The sequence below is a fragment of the Mustela nivalis genome (genome assembly GCF_964662115.1).
Source record: "Mustela nivalis genome assembly, chromosome: 17".
NCBI classification, from domain to species: domain Eukaryota; kingdom Metazoa; phylum Chordata; class Mammalia; order Carnivora; family Mustelidae; genus Mustela; species Mustela nivalis.
Genome location: NC_139036.1, coordinates 9,341,755 through 9,357,380, shown reverse-complemented (window position 1 = coordinate 9,357,380; position 15,626 = coordinate 9,341,755). Strand labels below are relative to the sequence as shown.

Sequence of the window (15,626 nt, the reverse complement as noted above, 5' to 3'; positions counted from 1 at the left end):
CCTGGTTGCAAGTTCCCTACTTACAACCGCAAAATCGATATGGTGCATTTGTGGCCATTCACAGACATGCGCAGAATGGTGAAAACCCTGAGTGCGCTCCCAGGCAAGGCTCTGTCTTCTTGTTCCGGCAAACCTACCACAAACAAGCATTCCTTCCGCCGTCAACTTAATGCCACGTTCCCACCTTTTTATGCTTCTTTTTGGTGATTCTGCTTCCTAAAACATCCCCCCAAGGATAGTGTTGAAGTGATGTCCAGTTTTCCTAAGTGCAAGAAGTCTGTGAGGTGCTTTCTAGCAAAACAATACGTGTTAGATCAGCGGCATTGCAGTGCTGTTGACCTCAGTTCAATGGTAATAAATCAACGATCGGTGTTAAATAAGGTGTCCTTAAACAGGCATACGCATAGAACAAGCTTATATATTTGATCTGCTGATGCAAATGTCATGACCCAAGGCTCCTCTGTGTCCCGCAGGAGAGCAATGAGAGACACATATGCACTAATTCAAGGTTTGCTGCACGCGTAGAAAATACCCCTACTGTGAACCACGAAAAACGACCTTATGTACGTGAACATCCACAACAGGCAAACAGACAGAGACAGAAAGTAGAGTGGTTGGTAGGGGTTGCGAGAAAGGAGAGTTGGAAGAAGTTCAAACCGACTGTTGATGGGTACAGCAACCCTTTTTTGGGGTGATGTGAATGCTTCCAAACAAATGGTTGATCCACTCTGTGACTCCATTATGAGCCATTGAATCATATACTTTAATCTGGGGGATTGTATAATACATGAATTTTATCTCAATGATTTTGTAAAAACAAAACAAAACAAAACAAAACAAAAAAAACGGAAAAGACCACCTGCCTTGGAGTGAGCCCCTCCTCCACAACTCCACGCTCTAGCTCCGTCTCAGGTCAAGAGACACCATTTTCCCTCTTCCGTCTTGAAAGTGGCAGTGGCTTCCCACTCTCATTAGTCCCCTTGTGATCAATATTCTTTGCAGGTTTGCTAAACTCTGTCTGTACTCGTGAAATTGTCCCGAAGATTACGTTCTCTTCAACTGGACCCTTGTGCCTAGGATTCTGCTTCTTGCCGGACCTTGAATGTCCTTCTCTGGTTCCTCTTGCCCAGCCTCTAGCCTAGCATCTGACCTTGTTGTGGTATGAGCACCTGCGAAGCAACAAAATTTGATAGGACCCTTGAAATGACTACTTACTGGTTTCCACTGCTCGGGATTTCAATGAGAACTCTGGCTGCAAGCAACAGAGATTGATTCTCGTCATCTTAAACAAAAGGGGAATGGAGTAACAGAAAAGGGAAGACACGCGAACCAAGGAAAGGCTCAGAACAGGCTAACACAGGCAGCTCCATAAAGGCTTGGAGACAACCACTGCTCGGTGGGTTTTCCAGGGGGTCACGGAAGTGCCAACACAGTTTTTCCCCATCTTGGGACATGCCATTCAACATTCAGGATCTCAGAAAACAAATCGGAATGGCTAGACTCAAGTCCCAGGTCTGCTCCTTTTCTGAAGCAGGAGGCAGAAAGAGAAAAAGGTAGCAGGGAATTCCAAGGGCCCCTTTGGCGTCCATAAAAAGAAGGCAGGCGCTATTCAACACAATATCCACCCACAGAGCACCCAGTGGTGGAGAAGTAATTCTCCAGAAGGAAATCTGGGTGTTTTAGGAAAAGAGAATCAACGTCAGTGTCCAGTTCTCACAACAGCTCCCAACAGACAGAGCAGGAGAAAGGGGGGCTGATGCAGAAGGGGGCGTTAAGGGAGGTCAAGGACCAGGGGCACAGGCCTCGACTTCTTACTAGTGATAGCAGCAAGAGAGAGAGGGAAAAACACAAGTCAAATGGACATTTCTGGCTTTGTTTTTTCTAATTTACCATAAACAGTGCTTTCCATTACAAAAAAAAAAAAAAAAAAAAAAAAGTTTTTATTAGAAAAAATAAAAAGAATCACTGACCCAAACAAAATGATGAGCATTTTAGTGATCTTCCTATCAGTCTTTTTCCCATTGCATCTTTCTTCATGATCACAAACACTTCCACCTTCCATTTCGACACCGCTGCCCACTCGTAGCGGGGTATGCATGACTTGCTCAGACCAAGCAAGCGGTGGGTGAGAGACAGGAGAGCAGAGCTGTAACTGCTGGGAGCTTTCTACGGGCTACTTTCTGCCCCCAGCTGCGCATCTCTATCTCTCTGCAGTTAAATCGGAACTCCATTGCTCTCCAAAGAGTGTACTCTGTGCCGTGCCCCAAATCTAACCTTCTTTTTGTTTTGCCCGGACAACAGTCCTATTGGTTCAAATGATTTACTTTGCAAAGGGGGCAGAATTGCCTCTCATCTAATGGTAAGTTCATTTTCTAAGAATAAGCATGAAATCCAGGGGTTCTATCTTCATACCAAAAGACATTAGCTTTTACAGTAGCTCTCCCTTAAACCAAAGCTTAATCTATTATTTCCATTTGGTGACTTTCTCCATGGCTGTGTTTGGTAATTCTCCAATATGTTCTTTGATAAAATCTAACCATTTTGCAAGGTGTTGGGAGGGTAGATGGGGTTGTTTCTGCCTATAAGCGCCCTCCAACAAGAGCAAGCTCTAGAGAGGGAGGGAGAAAAGGAGGGAGACCCACCAAGAGAGAGAATGACACAAAGAGACAGAAGAAAGAGAGGGAAAGAAAAGAAAAAGAAGACACAATTTTTCTATTAAAAGCACCTGGGTAGCTACTGAAGGTCACTGTCTTGGGCTACAGGAGCTCAGATGAAAATATCAGGACTCATTATGAAAATAACTAAAATTAGAGTTCAGAGAGACACATGTATACCCGTGTTTGTATTTTCACAAGAGACAGAAGGTGGAAGCAACTCAGGTGTCTGTCTGCAAACCGATGGCTAAACAAAATGTGCCATATCCATGCAACGGAATAATCTTCAGCCTACAAAAGGAAGGGGATTCTGATACCTGCTCCAACATGGCTGAACCTGGAGGACATTATGCGGAGTCAAATAACGCAGTCACCAAGAGATAAATGCTGTGTGATTCCCCTGATGTGGATCAGTGGATTCGTAGAGACAGAGACAGAGACAGAGAATTCATAGAAACAGAGACTAGAATATTGGGTTCCAAGGGTGGGGAGAGAGTGTCCAATGGGGACAGAGTTTCAGTTTTGCAGAAGGAAGAGTTCTGGAGGTGAATGGTGGTGGTGTTCGCTACAGCTGTGTGAATGTGCTTAATGCCACTGAACTTGTACACTGAAAAATGCTAATACGGTATACATTTTGCCCCAATTAAAAATAATTTTTTTAAATAAGTAAAATCAAAGTCATCTTTTGAGAAAGTACCCTAATGCCTTCACCTAAGTTCTCTGGATCCAGCCTCCAGCTTAGCCCAGCGTTTTCTGCCAGCTTTCATTTTTCCCTTGGGGAAATCAGAGGAAATAAAAATAAATAAAAACAACATGACTGCTCCCCTTCCTCCCCTTCTTTATTAAACACAACATCCCTGGAGTTCTGGTTTTAGGAGACTTCAGAATTGTTCTCCCAGGGGCTCTGAAGGCCATGACTTTCCAACACCATAACTAAACAGCATTCGACAGCATGGAGAAAAGCTGAAAATTTTAATGCTAGGACCCAAAGAGGCCAAACTTGTAAAACGGACGTCAAGTTCTGTTCACAGTGTCGTGAGAATGTAACTGTGATGCATAAAAGGTGAGTTGCTTGAAGCTCAGGTCTTTTCAAGGAAACAACAAAAAGCTACAGGTCATCTTGGAGAGGCTGTGTGGAGCCAGTGGTGGGAAGAGAGTGACAAATATGACAATAGAAGGAAGTGACAAATAGATTCTGTGCAAAATCACTTTCTTAGGGCATGTTAATTTCTAGACCTGAAAGCATCCACAGAATGAAGAATTTGCATTCCTGGTGATGCCAGCCGTCCTTCCTTTATTCATCCAACAAATATTTATGAGTATCTGCTGTGTAACAAATACCATCTTCATGGAACTCGCAATCCAGCGCTTGCACTCAACAGAACAAATCCACTGGAATATACAATAACCATTTTCCTCCTTCCTCCAACCCTGGTCACCTTTTTAGAGAGGGAGAGAGAGCAAGAGGGAGAAAGAATCCTTAGCAGGCTGAACTGCTTACTAAGAGAATCCTTAGCAGGCTCCCAGCATGGAGCCTGACCCAGGGCTCGATCCCACGATCCAGAGATCATGACCAGGGATGAAATCAAGAGTCGGATGCTCAACTGACTGAGCCACCTGGGTGCCACCTACGTTATTCCTTAATTGGGATCCTCCTGTATTTTTTCAGAAATACATGACAGGGCAATTTGGGAAGTCAGTAAATAAAACTCTTTATCAGCCACAAAACTCAACACCAGCCCCAGCTTCTCCTTGATTTAACTCACCAGCTCACCCATTGGTCATCTCTGGTCGAAGGACAGACACACCTCTGGCTGCCCCTGAACGACCACACTGGTTGTTCCATTCATATAATTGTTGGTGTGCTTTTATTGACATCATGAATGACGTGTATAGTGGCTACTATGTGATATAGGTATATATACATACACACATACATATTCATACATGTGTATACATATATACACAGGTATTTAATAGTGGTAGGCACTGGGGCACTTGGATGGCTCAGTCGGTTAAGTGTCTGCCTTCAGCTTGGGTCATGAACTCAGGGTCCTGGGATCAACCCCTGCATCAGGCTCCCTGCTCAGTGGGGAGCCTGCTTCTCCCTCTTCCTCCACCCTCCCACCCCTCCCCTGCTTGTGTTTTCTCTCTCTCTCTCTCTCTCTCAAGTAAACAAAAGCTTCTTAAAAATAATGATAGGCATTAATTTTATTCTCAATTAATTCATGAGGAAAGTGAGTCACAAAGAAGTTACATAGCCTACCTCAAATCATCCAGCTGATAAGTGGCAGAGCTAGGACTTGAACCCACCTATTTTGGTCCCAGAATTTCTGCTCTAAACCAGAGAAACCCAAAGTGTTGGACTTCCAACTTTTTCATACTGATCTTGGAGAAAATAAGGAGTTCATACCAGATTATAAATCAATGCAGCACATCCTTCATTGAAAAAGTCTTGCTAGGAAAACACAGATGCTGAGCTAAACAGCATGCTTAGTTTCCTCACTGACTTACATTCTGGTTCAACCTCAAGATCTCCTTGTGAATCAATACCAGAACGTTCTAGACCAACAATAGTTGGCAGATCACACTTTGACTGGGTGATCTGATAAACCACTACACCATCCTACCTCTCCAGCTACCCTTCATATAAGACACTCTGCTTCTCACATAATATCCAGCATCCACACTTCCGTTAATACTAGGATTGTTAGACAAACCATAAGTGACTCTTAATCTCACAAAACAAACTGAGGGTTGCTGGGGGGAGGGGGTTTGGGAGAAGGGGGTAGTATGATGGACATTGGGGAGGGTATGTGTTTTGGTGAGTGCTGTGAAGTGTGTAAACCTGGTGATTCACAGACCTGTACCCCTGGGGATAAAAATATATGTTTATAAAAAATAAAAAATTATATTAAAAAAAAAATACTAGGATTGTTAGCCAGCAGTGTTAGAAGAAGTCAGTACCGGTCAAATACTATCAAAATGTACCCCAAGTACAAAAAAAAATCTTACAAGGATGAAAGGTTTCTAAGTCCCAGCCCACATATCCCAAGCCACATTTGATATCTGTAAGGTATAGAAGCTTCCACGGGAACAAATCCTTTCCAGACGGATGTACAAAAAGACATCTCCCAGAGTGACAGCTGGAGCCTTTTGTAACTTAGCGTAGCTTTGAACCCACTCTAATAGGATGCAAAATATGCCAAATTATGGTTACTCTCTCAGAAAGAGATAAAACTTCAAGATTTGTCTTTTCTTTATATGAGTGACCTGAAGCTATAGCTGGAGAAGAGTGCTCAGTTACAAAGCACACTTGAAATAGAATCCTGTTTCAATCAGTCAATTAGTATGGAATTTGCATTGGAGAAGTGCAATTTTCTGTGCCAAATGTGGAACAGGAAAGAACTGCAAACACACGCAACTCCTTGATGCAACTAAAACTTGGGAACTAGAGTTCCCAGGGACTTATAAAGTCAGGAACTGCAACAATTTCTCTATGCAAGCACCAGGAAATTCCAGTAAGTCATCATGAAATCTTGCAAAGAATCAGGCATATCCCAAAGATTCCACTCCCCACTGAACATACTCTGAGAGACAAGTACAGGTTAGGGATCAAATGTGGACCCTGGGTCAATTCCCGGCTTTGTTGCTTATAGATCTATAAACGATACAATACTTTCCTGTTGTGCTTCTGTTTCTTTGCTAGGCAATGATAGCTGCCTAATAAAGATCTTGTGAGGATTAAGTAAGTGATTAATTTATGATCAATACACATATCACCACTAGTTTAGCTTCTGGATTTTAAAGCTGGGAAAGTGTGATTCTTTCAGAAGACTATAGTTCTCCATCCTTAAAATGGTGGTAACGATGCCTTGTATCCCCTACCTCACATTGGATCATCATGAGGATTAAAGTGAGACTCTACATTAGACAATACATGTGAAATTTATTATAATGCAATACCTGGTAAGTGGTAGCTGCTATAATCATTACAACCACCACAGCACCACCTCCACCACCATTGCCAGTATTACCACCTCCACCATCACTGCCACCTCCCCCATCACCACCACCACCATAACCACCAAAACCCACCTGTACCAACAGCTCCACCATCACCACCACCTCCACCATTACCACCACCACCATCACTGCTACCTCCCCCTTAACCACCACGTCTACCACCACCACCACCTCCACAATCTCTGCCATCACACCACCTCTTCCATCAGCACCACCACTAGCCTCCACTATCACCACTACCATCAATAACACCTCCTCCATCAACACCACCACCCACTTCCACCATCAACACCACATCACCCCATAACCACCACCACCCACATCCACCGCCACCCCCACCATCACCACCACCACCTATCTCCACAACCACCAGCATCTCCATCACTACCATCGCCACCACCTCCATATCACCACCTCCACCATCACTACCTCTAGAACCACCACCACTTCCACCATCATCACACTACCAGCACCATCATCACTCCCACTATCACTAGCATATGATTATGCAATTATCATTTCACTGTTATCACAAAGCCAAATATCTGTTACTTGGAAACCCTGCATTCTCATAATAACAGAAGCTAGTTAGCTTCCCCCTACTCCCTTCCAGGCTCAACTTTCTCCAGAATATTTGAGAGAGAGAGAGATTCTCAGCTCACATCCATTGTGGTAGTGATTCACACTCCCCTCTCTGCTCCTCCACTAGACTTGACTACTCCTTGCTGAGTCCACGTGCACATGTGGGGATCAGAGCCAGAACCCCAGGCAAGACTGCAACCCCTCCAAAGCAGTGCTTATGGATCTGTGCTTGTCTCCAGTTTTCACGGTGAACCCCACTCTCTGGCATCTATTTTCCTAATGCAGCGCAATGCATTAGAAAAGGCATGGTCTTCATCCAAATGACCAAAAGACACATGAAAAGTGCTCATCATTATTCAGCATCATGGAAATACAAATCAAAGATTTGTGTGAGATACCACCTCACACCAGTCAGTATGGCAAAAATTAACAAGTCAGGAAATGACAGGTGTTGGCGAGGATGCGGAGAAAGGGGAACCCTCCTACACTGTCGGTGGGAATGCAAGCTGGTACAGCAACTCTGGAAAACAGCATGGAAGTTCCTCAAAAAGTTGAAAATAGAGCCACCTTATGATCCAGCAATCGCACTACTGTGTATTTACCCTAAAGATACAAATGTAGTGATCCGAAGGGGCACGTTCACCCAAATGTTTATGGCAGCAATGTCCACAATAGTCAAACTACAGAAAGAACCTAGAAGTCCATCGACAGATGAATGGATAAAGAAGATGTAGTATAATTATACAATGGGATACTATGCAGCCATCAAAAGAAACAAAATCTTGCCATTTGCAACGACCTGGATGGAACTAGAGGGTATTGTGCTAAGCGAAATAAGTCAATCAGAGAAAGGCAATTATCATATGATCTCTCTGATATGAAGAATTTGAGAGGCAGGGTTGGGGGTCATGGGGGGTAGGGAGGGAAAAATGAAACAAGATGGGATTGGTGGGGACAGAGACCATAAGAGACTCTTAATCTCAGGAAACAAACTGAGGGTTGCTGGGGGATGGGGGTAGGGATAGGGTGGCTGGTGATGGACACTGGGGAAGGTATGTGCTTTGGTGAGTGCTGTGAAATGTGTAAGCCTGATGATTCACAGACCTGTACCCCAGGGGCTAATAATACATTATATGTTAATAAAAAAAAAAAAGAAAGAAAGAAAGAAACAAAGAGAAAAGGCATGGTCTTTAAAATCAGGCCTGGGTTCAAATCCTGACTTTGATTCTAACTATAGGCAAGTCAGTTTATGCTCCTAACCTTCAGCTTCTTAGTTTGTGAAAAGGGGGCTTATGATGTTAACCTCATGCAAAGGTAGAGTCATAAGTAATAAATGAGGTCATGAGCATGAAGTACTTAAGACTCTATTTAGCATAAAGTAGGTGTTTATTAAATGTGAATTTCCCCCTCTTTCCTTTCTTATCTCTGTAACTCTCGCCCAGTCTCCAGAAAGCTATTTCTCAAGCTTTCAGAAGCATCAGGATCACCAGGGGAACTTGTTAAAATACAGGTTACTGTCCACCCCCCTGAGTTTCTGGGTGGAGAGGGCTGGGATGCAGCCTGAGAATCTGCATCTCTAAAAAAGTGTCCCCACAATATTGGCTCTGCGGTCCCAGGACCACACGTTGAGAAGCCCTGCTGTAGAGGAACTGCAAAAAGGAAAAAATCATCAGAACTTGCAGATAAAACACCAGGACACATCAGTAAATTTGTTTTAAAAAAAACATGCAACATCCAACTCCACCTGCTTTATAAGGGGGATAAAAAAAAAGGTCCTAAAACATCACAATAAATAACACAAATACAAAGGAGCCTGCATGAATCATTTTCACGCTGCAGTAAACACTGCCCTTCTCCACCGTGGCCCCTGTCCTCATTGGGCACTCCAGCTGCCCAAGTGCTTACACATGTGGCCAGCACCCAAATCTCCCTGCCACTTTCCTGAGAGTCCTGAGGGTTGGAAGTGCCTGAGAACCAACCCTTCACCGGCCACGCAGGGATGCACTCCGCAGGCTCTTTGTCTCCCCAGGGATGACTGTTGGGTGTGAGGTTCCCTTTCCCTTGCAAGCATGGGGCCAATGCCACCCTCCATGGGAATTTGCAAGGTATCACTCTGTCACCTTGGCCTTCTTCCTGTCCTGGTCCCATCTCCTTAGCTCCCTACTAGCTTTTGCTAAGAACCTTTTCAGATAGAATTCACCTTCTCATTCATCTCCAGCCTCCTCCCTGCTCTGGAGGACCCAACCTAAGATATAGAAATAATGAAATTATTTCATTATTTCAAATAATGAAAACCTAATGAAATAAGGGAAAGACATAAATCAGAAGAGGAAAGCAGGAAGCCCCAGAATGAAGCAAAGGGAACAAAAGGCCAGAGGCCCATGTTATCTGATACACTGGTCAAGTCCCCATGCTCCAGTCAAACCTCCCACCCCCAATGGACAGTGAACCCAATGGGGCATTAATAAGTCCCTTGATATATCAACGAGCCCCTTCTTACAGCTCCTCAGACCATTCTGATCCCCATGTTTCTAGAAACTCTGATTGTAGAAGCCTAGTTACTCTCCTCAAGAATGTCACTAAACAAGATAACCTTGTTCAATGTATCACGATGTGTCACTAAGATATATTTCTGGCCCACTCAGACAAGACCAGATGGATTTTCCTTAAGCTGCTTTTCATTCAGACCCAGGAAGCCTCATTGGACATGATACTCTCTGCTTTGCCAGGGATTATGACTATCCCAACAGAGACCCTTGAAGACTTCTCTTGAAGACTGTTTCTTGACTGCTTAGCCCTGAGGATCCTCTTTTACCTAAACCCAGGGCTTGTAGACTTGTGGACCCCAAAATCTGAATGACACTTTAAGAGTGGCCCCTGGAGCAGCAGGCACAGGCATCTGTATAACTGTTTTGAGTCCTGCTGGTGGTAATTGTAGATCAAGATGCTTTGGGTACCTAAGTGATTGGCAAAATCTTACAACCACATCAGTAAATCCAGAAGGGTTCAGGGGAAAGAGAATGGAATTTGGAAATGGTCACTCCTGGATTTGAAGCCATGGAAAGTGTTCCCATGTTCTCTCATTCTTTATCATGATTGCTTTTTGTTTGTTTGTTTTTCCCTCCCACTAGATAACAAACACTTATGTTGGTCACAACTGTTGAACCCCAGAGCCTAGTACTACTCCTAGCGCAAATCAATACCACAAAATAGTAGTTGAATATTTAAATGAATGAATGAGAGTTCTTCTCTGAAAAGCTGTGACCTTACATGGGTTTTCTTGTCCATAACAGAATAAAAATAGGATAGGTACCTCAGAGGTTTACTGTGAGAATCAAAATAAAACAAGATATACAAAAGCATCTAGCATAAAGTCTCTGATATCTGGTCGGGGAGGCTCCAGAAGTCTCCATCTCCCCCGTTCTGCCACCTTCTTCCAGTCTCCTGTTTTAGCATAACGCTGCTTCCGTATACCTGGGAAAAACAGTCTGAGAACACTTGAATCCATCTCAAATAAAGGGGAATGGAAGAAATGGAATAACTCACTGGAGCCTTGCAGTAACAATCAACCAAGCCACAGACCAGTGTGGGAAGCCCACCCACACACCTTCTCCCAGAGGCGCCATTTTATCCCCGCCCCCAGCGGTGTGGAAACCACACCTGTTTTTCCCAGACACCATGCACTGTTTCCAAGGACTGTTAAATCAAAGGCAAGGTGAAAACCACTGTCATTAAATGCTAGAAGAAAAACTACTTAGATGGAGGTTCTTCGGGGGAACACAATATTAAAATATCCCCTGAACTGTTTCCGTGCCATTAATAAAAGGAAGAAACGCCATTACCATATTTATTACCAAAGCAAACTCCTTTTAATCTACTGCTTTGTTCATCTCTGATTTTCAGCAATTCCCGTCTCCCCGATGAAATGCAATTTCCATAAATGCTTTACAGAATTCAAAGAGGACAGATCTTTGAATCTACCTAATATTCTTAATAAATGCTAAGAGGGTGTAACACAAAATTAATGGGGAAATTTAATAATTCTCCTATTAGAATTTCCTTTCCAGTTAGTTCCCAGGGGGGAGCATGTTAGTGTGTACTTTCCATAGACAATACTGTTTAATGGAAACTTTGCAAAAATTAGAATTAGGCCTTTGGTGAACAGGGATCTTTAATTTAATTTGTTTTTACTGCCAGAACACAGAGAGTTCCTCCCAGAGTATTGTAGCAGCAGGCAGCCCGTTAGAATTCAGTTTTGTTGTGATCACCAGGGTAATGACTTCTCCGAGGTCTGGTATTGGGAGAACGGCACGGTTTAGTTATTATGGGAATTGTAAATGTCATTAATAAGGTCCTAGAGGAGCCATCACATTGCAGAGCGGCCTTATAAACTTGAAAGGAGAGAGGGGGTGTCTGCAGTGCATTGAGGGCTGGGGGAAGGAACGAGAAGACAGAGGGGAAAATGGGAGTCCTTGCTTTTATTTGGATTTTTTCCCCCTTAAAATCTGTCTCCAGTTTGAAACACAAAATAAAAACCCTCTGTTGCTAATTCTTGGTTTGCTCTCCTGATACGGAATCGGCTGTTCCCACTTCTATAATGTAGAGTCAGTCTACCTGGGACGCCCAGAAAGGTAACTTTTAAAAGGGGAACTACTTCTAGATTTACCCAAAGGAGCCGAAAGCAGGGACTTGGACAGATACACGTGTATGCCAATGCCATAGCAGCCTTGACAATATAAGGAAAAGCAACTCAAGGACAATCAACAGAGGAATGAAGGAACAGAATGTGGTGAGCCCGTACCAAGGAATATTATTTAGCCGTAAAAAGGAATGGGAGTTCCGACCCTCGTTCCGAGGAAGCTACAAAGACATCACACTGAGCGAACAACCAGACACAAAGAGACAGATACAGTATGATTCTGCTTGTATGGGGAACCCAGAAGAGGCAAATTCATGGAGAAAGAAAGTAGAACGGAGGTTAGCCAGCACTGCAAGGAGAAGGGGTGAGACATTACTTTTTGGTTCCAGAGTTTTCGCTTGTGAGATGAAGTTTTGGAAATGGATAGCGGTGATGGTTGTACAACGTTGGGAATACAATGAACACCACGGAACTGCACTCTTTTAAAATGGTGAAAATGCCAAATTTCATGTTATGTGTCATATTCTATAGTTTATGCTATAAAAATAATTCTAGAGAAATCAAGGGAAACTGGAAACGACCTCTTTTCCTTCATTCCTTTCTGTCCCTAACCCGACGCCCCCTCCCACCGTATGTACCCCTCAGTTGTCCTTACCTCGGTTAAATAAGGTGGGGTGGGTAGAAATACAAGACTCGCACTCACCATAGGCACTCAGTACAATGACTCTGTGGGATTGAGACTGTAGGGGCCAAGTCTGGCATCCCTCTCTCTTTTATCTTATTCAACTTAATATTCCATTAGAATTATATTTACTTTTCCCTTAAAATTATTTTTGTTGAAAGACAGCTTGGTTCTTTTAGAACACATTCTTTGGCTTAATGGTGGTGTAACAGTGACACACTCAGTGTTGGAAACAGGGTTTTTATTTTATTTATTTTTTTTAAGATTTTTATTTACTTATTTGACAGACAGAGATCACAAGTAGGCAGAGAGGCAGGCAGAGAGAGAGAGGGAAGCAGGTTCCCCACTGAGCAGAGATCCCGATTCAGGGCTCGATCCCAGGACCTTGGGATCATGACCTGAGCTGAAGGCAGAGGCTTTAACCCACTGAGCCACCCAGGCACCCTGAAACAGGGTTTTTAAATAGCTGCTTGTTAAGGGAATGGTTTTACTTCGAATTCAGTTCATAAAACAGCAGCAGGGGGGGGAAAGAAAAAGTCAACTTATTTCACTCCCAACTCCAAAGACCAGTCACCTTCACCAGACAATTCTCACTGCAAAGGCCCTGTGGTAGAAATTGGACCAACTGTCTCAGAGACACCTGTCCCACCGAGACAAGCTTCCTTATCTCTTAAACCTGAGGAGTTAATGTGAACATTTGTAAGGAAAACGAAGGTTTTCCCTTATGTCTGCAAAAAGCAGCATCAGATAAACTCTCACTCCTGAGAGAGAGAGAATTAAAAACCAGATAAATGAAGGATTTGGATATGAAATTCAGAGTTGTGGAAGAGCTTTATTCCCAAATTAAAAGAAAAAATTTCAGTAAAACATACTCATGCAATTAGGATCAAATGGACACCAACCACACTATTCATGCTTACGTGCTTTTTTGGTACTATATGCTCAGTTTTCTTACAGTACAGGGAGGAATGAATCCTAACATTGTTGTAATTGTAAAATTGTAAAAAACAAGTTTAATTTGACTTATTCTTACTCCCCTCTTTTCACCAAAACTTTTAAGTAGATAATAACAAAATATCTCCATAACTCTGGAGATATTTTGGTGGTTTTTTTTCCTTCTTCTTTTGTCTCCACACTTGGCATGGCTGTTTTCTTCCACAGTGGAAAAGCATTACTATGATGTGTAATCCATTATTTAATGTTGCTAAGCTTGGCTGTTTATATAAAAGGCACTATTTCCAATCGGAGACTGAGTGAAAAAGCACGAGGCTCATTATTTAACCACCGGCAAATGGCGTGGCTCCCTGGGATGTCTGGTAGTCGCTTGTGCTGAAATGTTAAAGAAATTAACCAAGAGTTTTTTGGGCAATGAGCTTAGGAAAACGTATCCATACAATAATGATAGCTGGCTGGCTCAAAGACTGTGGGACTCTCGATGCCCAGGTCGTGAGTTCAAGCCCCACCTTGGATGTAGAGATTACTGAAGATAAGTAAATAAATACATAAATAATTTTTAAAAATACATGTTAACTAAAATAATGACAACAAACATATATATATATGTATACATACATATATATACGTGTGTGTGTGTGTGTATATATATATATATATATATATATATATATATAAAATCAATTGTTTTTACAGGACTGGCTTAAGTCCTTTAGAAGGCTACACTCAAAAAGAGATTATGCTGCCCTCTCCTTTTGTGATTCAAAATACAACAAAAACAACTGGAAAGTGCATTGCTTATTCCTGAGGCAGATTTTTTGCACTGCCTGGACTTTGCCCGGATGGAATGCCTCTCTTTGGACCACCCCCCACCCCCAATCTCCAGCCCAGCCACACTCAGGCCACCCAGGTATTACCACCAGACCCGTGGCAGGAAGACAGGGCAGGAGCTCCCACCCCTCAGCCTGCATCGAGTGAAAACAGTACACCAGAAGCGATTGATCCTGTATTTTCAATCATCTTACAAGCCTAATTGGATCGACCATTTTAATGGAACTGTCTCATCAATTCAAGCCGCCAGTCAATTAAATCTAACAATCAGTTTAACTGATCTCCCCCCGCCACCCCACCCCAGCAAACAGACCAAATATCTGAACGCAGGGAATTCACAGGCTGTTTTCACATCATGTACACACGGCCTTAATGACGAAATTGGACCCATGCCACTGCTGAGCTCATCGATTGTACAGAAATCACTCCGTGATATGTGGTGCCCCCCACCCCCACCGACCTTCCTTCAAACGAGAAGAAAATCCCAGCTAAGAATCAACTGGTCCAGTGGCCAAAGAATGCCTTGGCCCCAGGGTCTGAGGGCAAGAGACCCAGCCTCTGGAACGCCAGCACGCCCGCTGCCAGCTGGTACTTTGGGCGATGGGCACCTACCTACTCATTACGGATCCCTACATGCACCTGCATGCATGCCTGAGCATGGCACGGGGAGCACGCATTCCAGAAAATTCACAGCCTTCTGAACAGAAACGAGTCCTGTTTCCCAGTAAGCTGACTTGCCTGGGTCCTTGGGTCTCAGTCCAAAACAGTGGTTGCCTTCATTCAGAAAGGATCCAAGTCTTCTGTGCTTTTCACAGACCCCTCTGGGCACATAGAAGGTCCCAGAGTGGTGACGGGGCCCTCTCGTAAATGGCAGGGGTGTGTAAATTGATACACCTCTCCACAGTAAGCAACTGGGCACGATCTATCAAAATCCCAAACACATACGCCCTTTGTCCACAGAATCCGCTTCACAGAATTTGTCCACACTCACGTGCTCTCAGATTTGCAGAACGACCTGCTTTTCTTACTAAAGATACACTATTTTGCGGTGGTGTGTAATGTCATTGAGTGATGACCCCATCTCAGCGTATTAAAAGGTTAACGTTTGTTTTATCTACTCATTTATTTATTTAAGTGAAACATCGTGCACCTACCACAGTTATTTGGTATGAAAAATGCCCTCATGTCTGGAAGGTGTGTAGATAATCTTTTTTTTTTTTTTTAAGATGTATTTATTTATTTGAGGGAGTGGGGTATA

General features: G+C 43.3%; 1 long non-coding RNA gene across 1 annotated transcript in view; it reads right to left on the bottom strand.

The window, feature by feature from the left end:
- Positions 1-15,626, bottom strand: part of LOC309851058 — a 29,675-nt gene that overhangs the window by 12,682 nt on the left and 1,367 nt on the right. The window contains exon 2 of the long non-coding RNA XR_014304608.1: positions 864-1,169. This is a non-coding gene — a long non-coding RNA (uncharacterized lncRNA). The remainder of the gene's footprint in view (positions 1-863; positions 1,170-15,626) is intronic.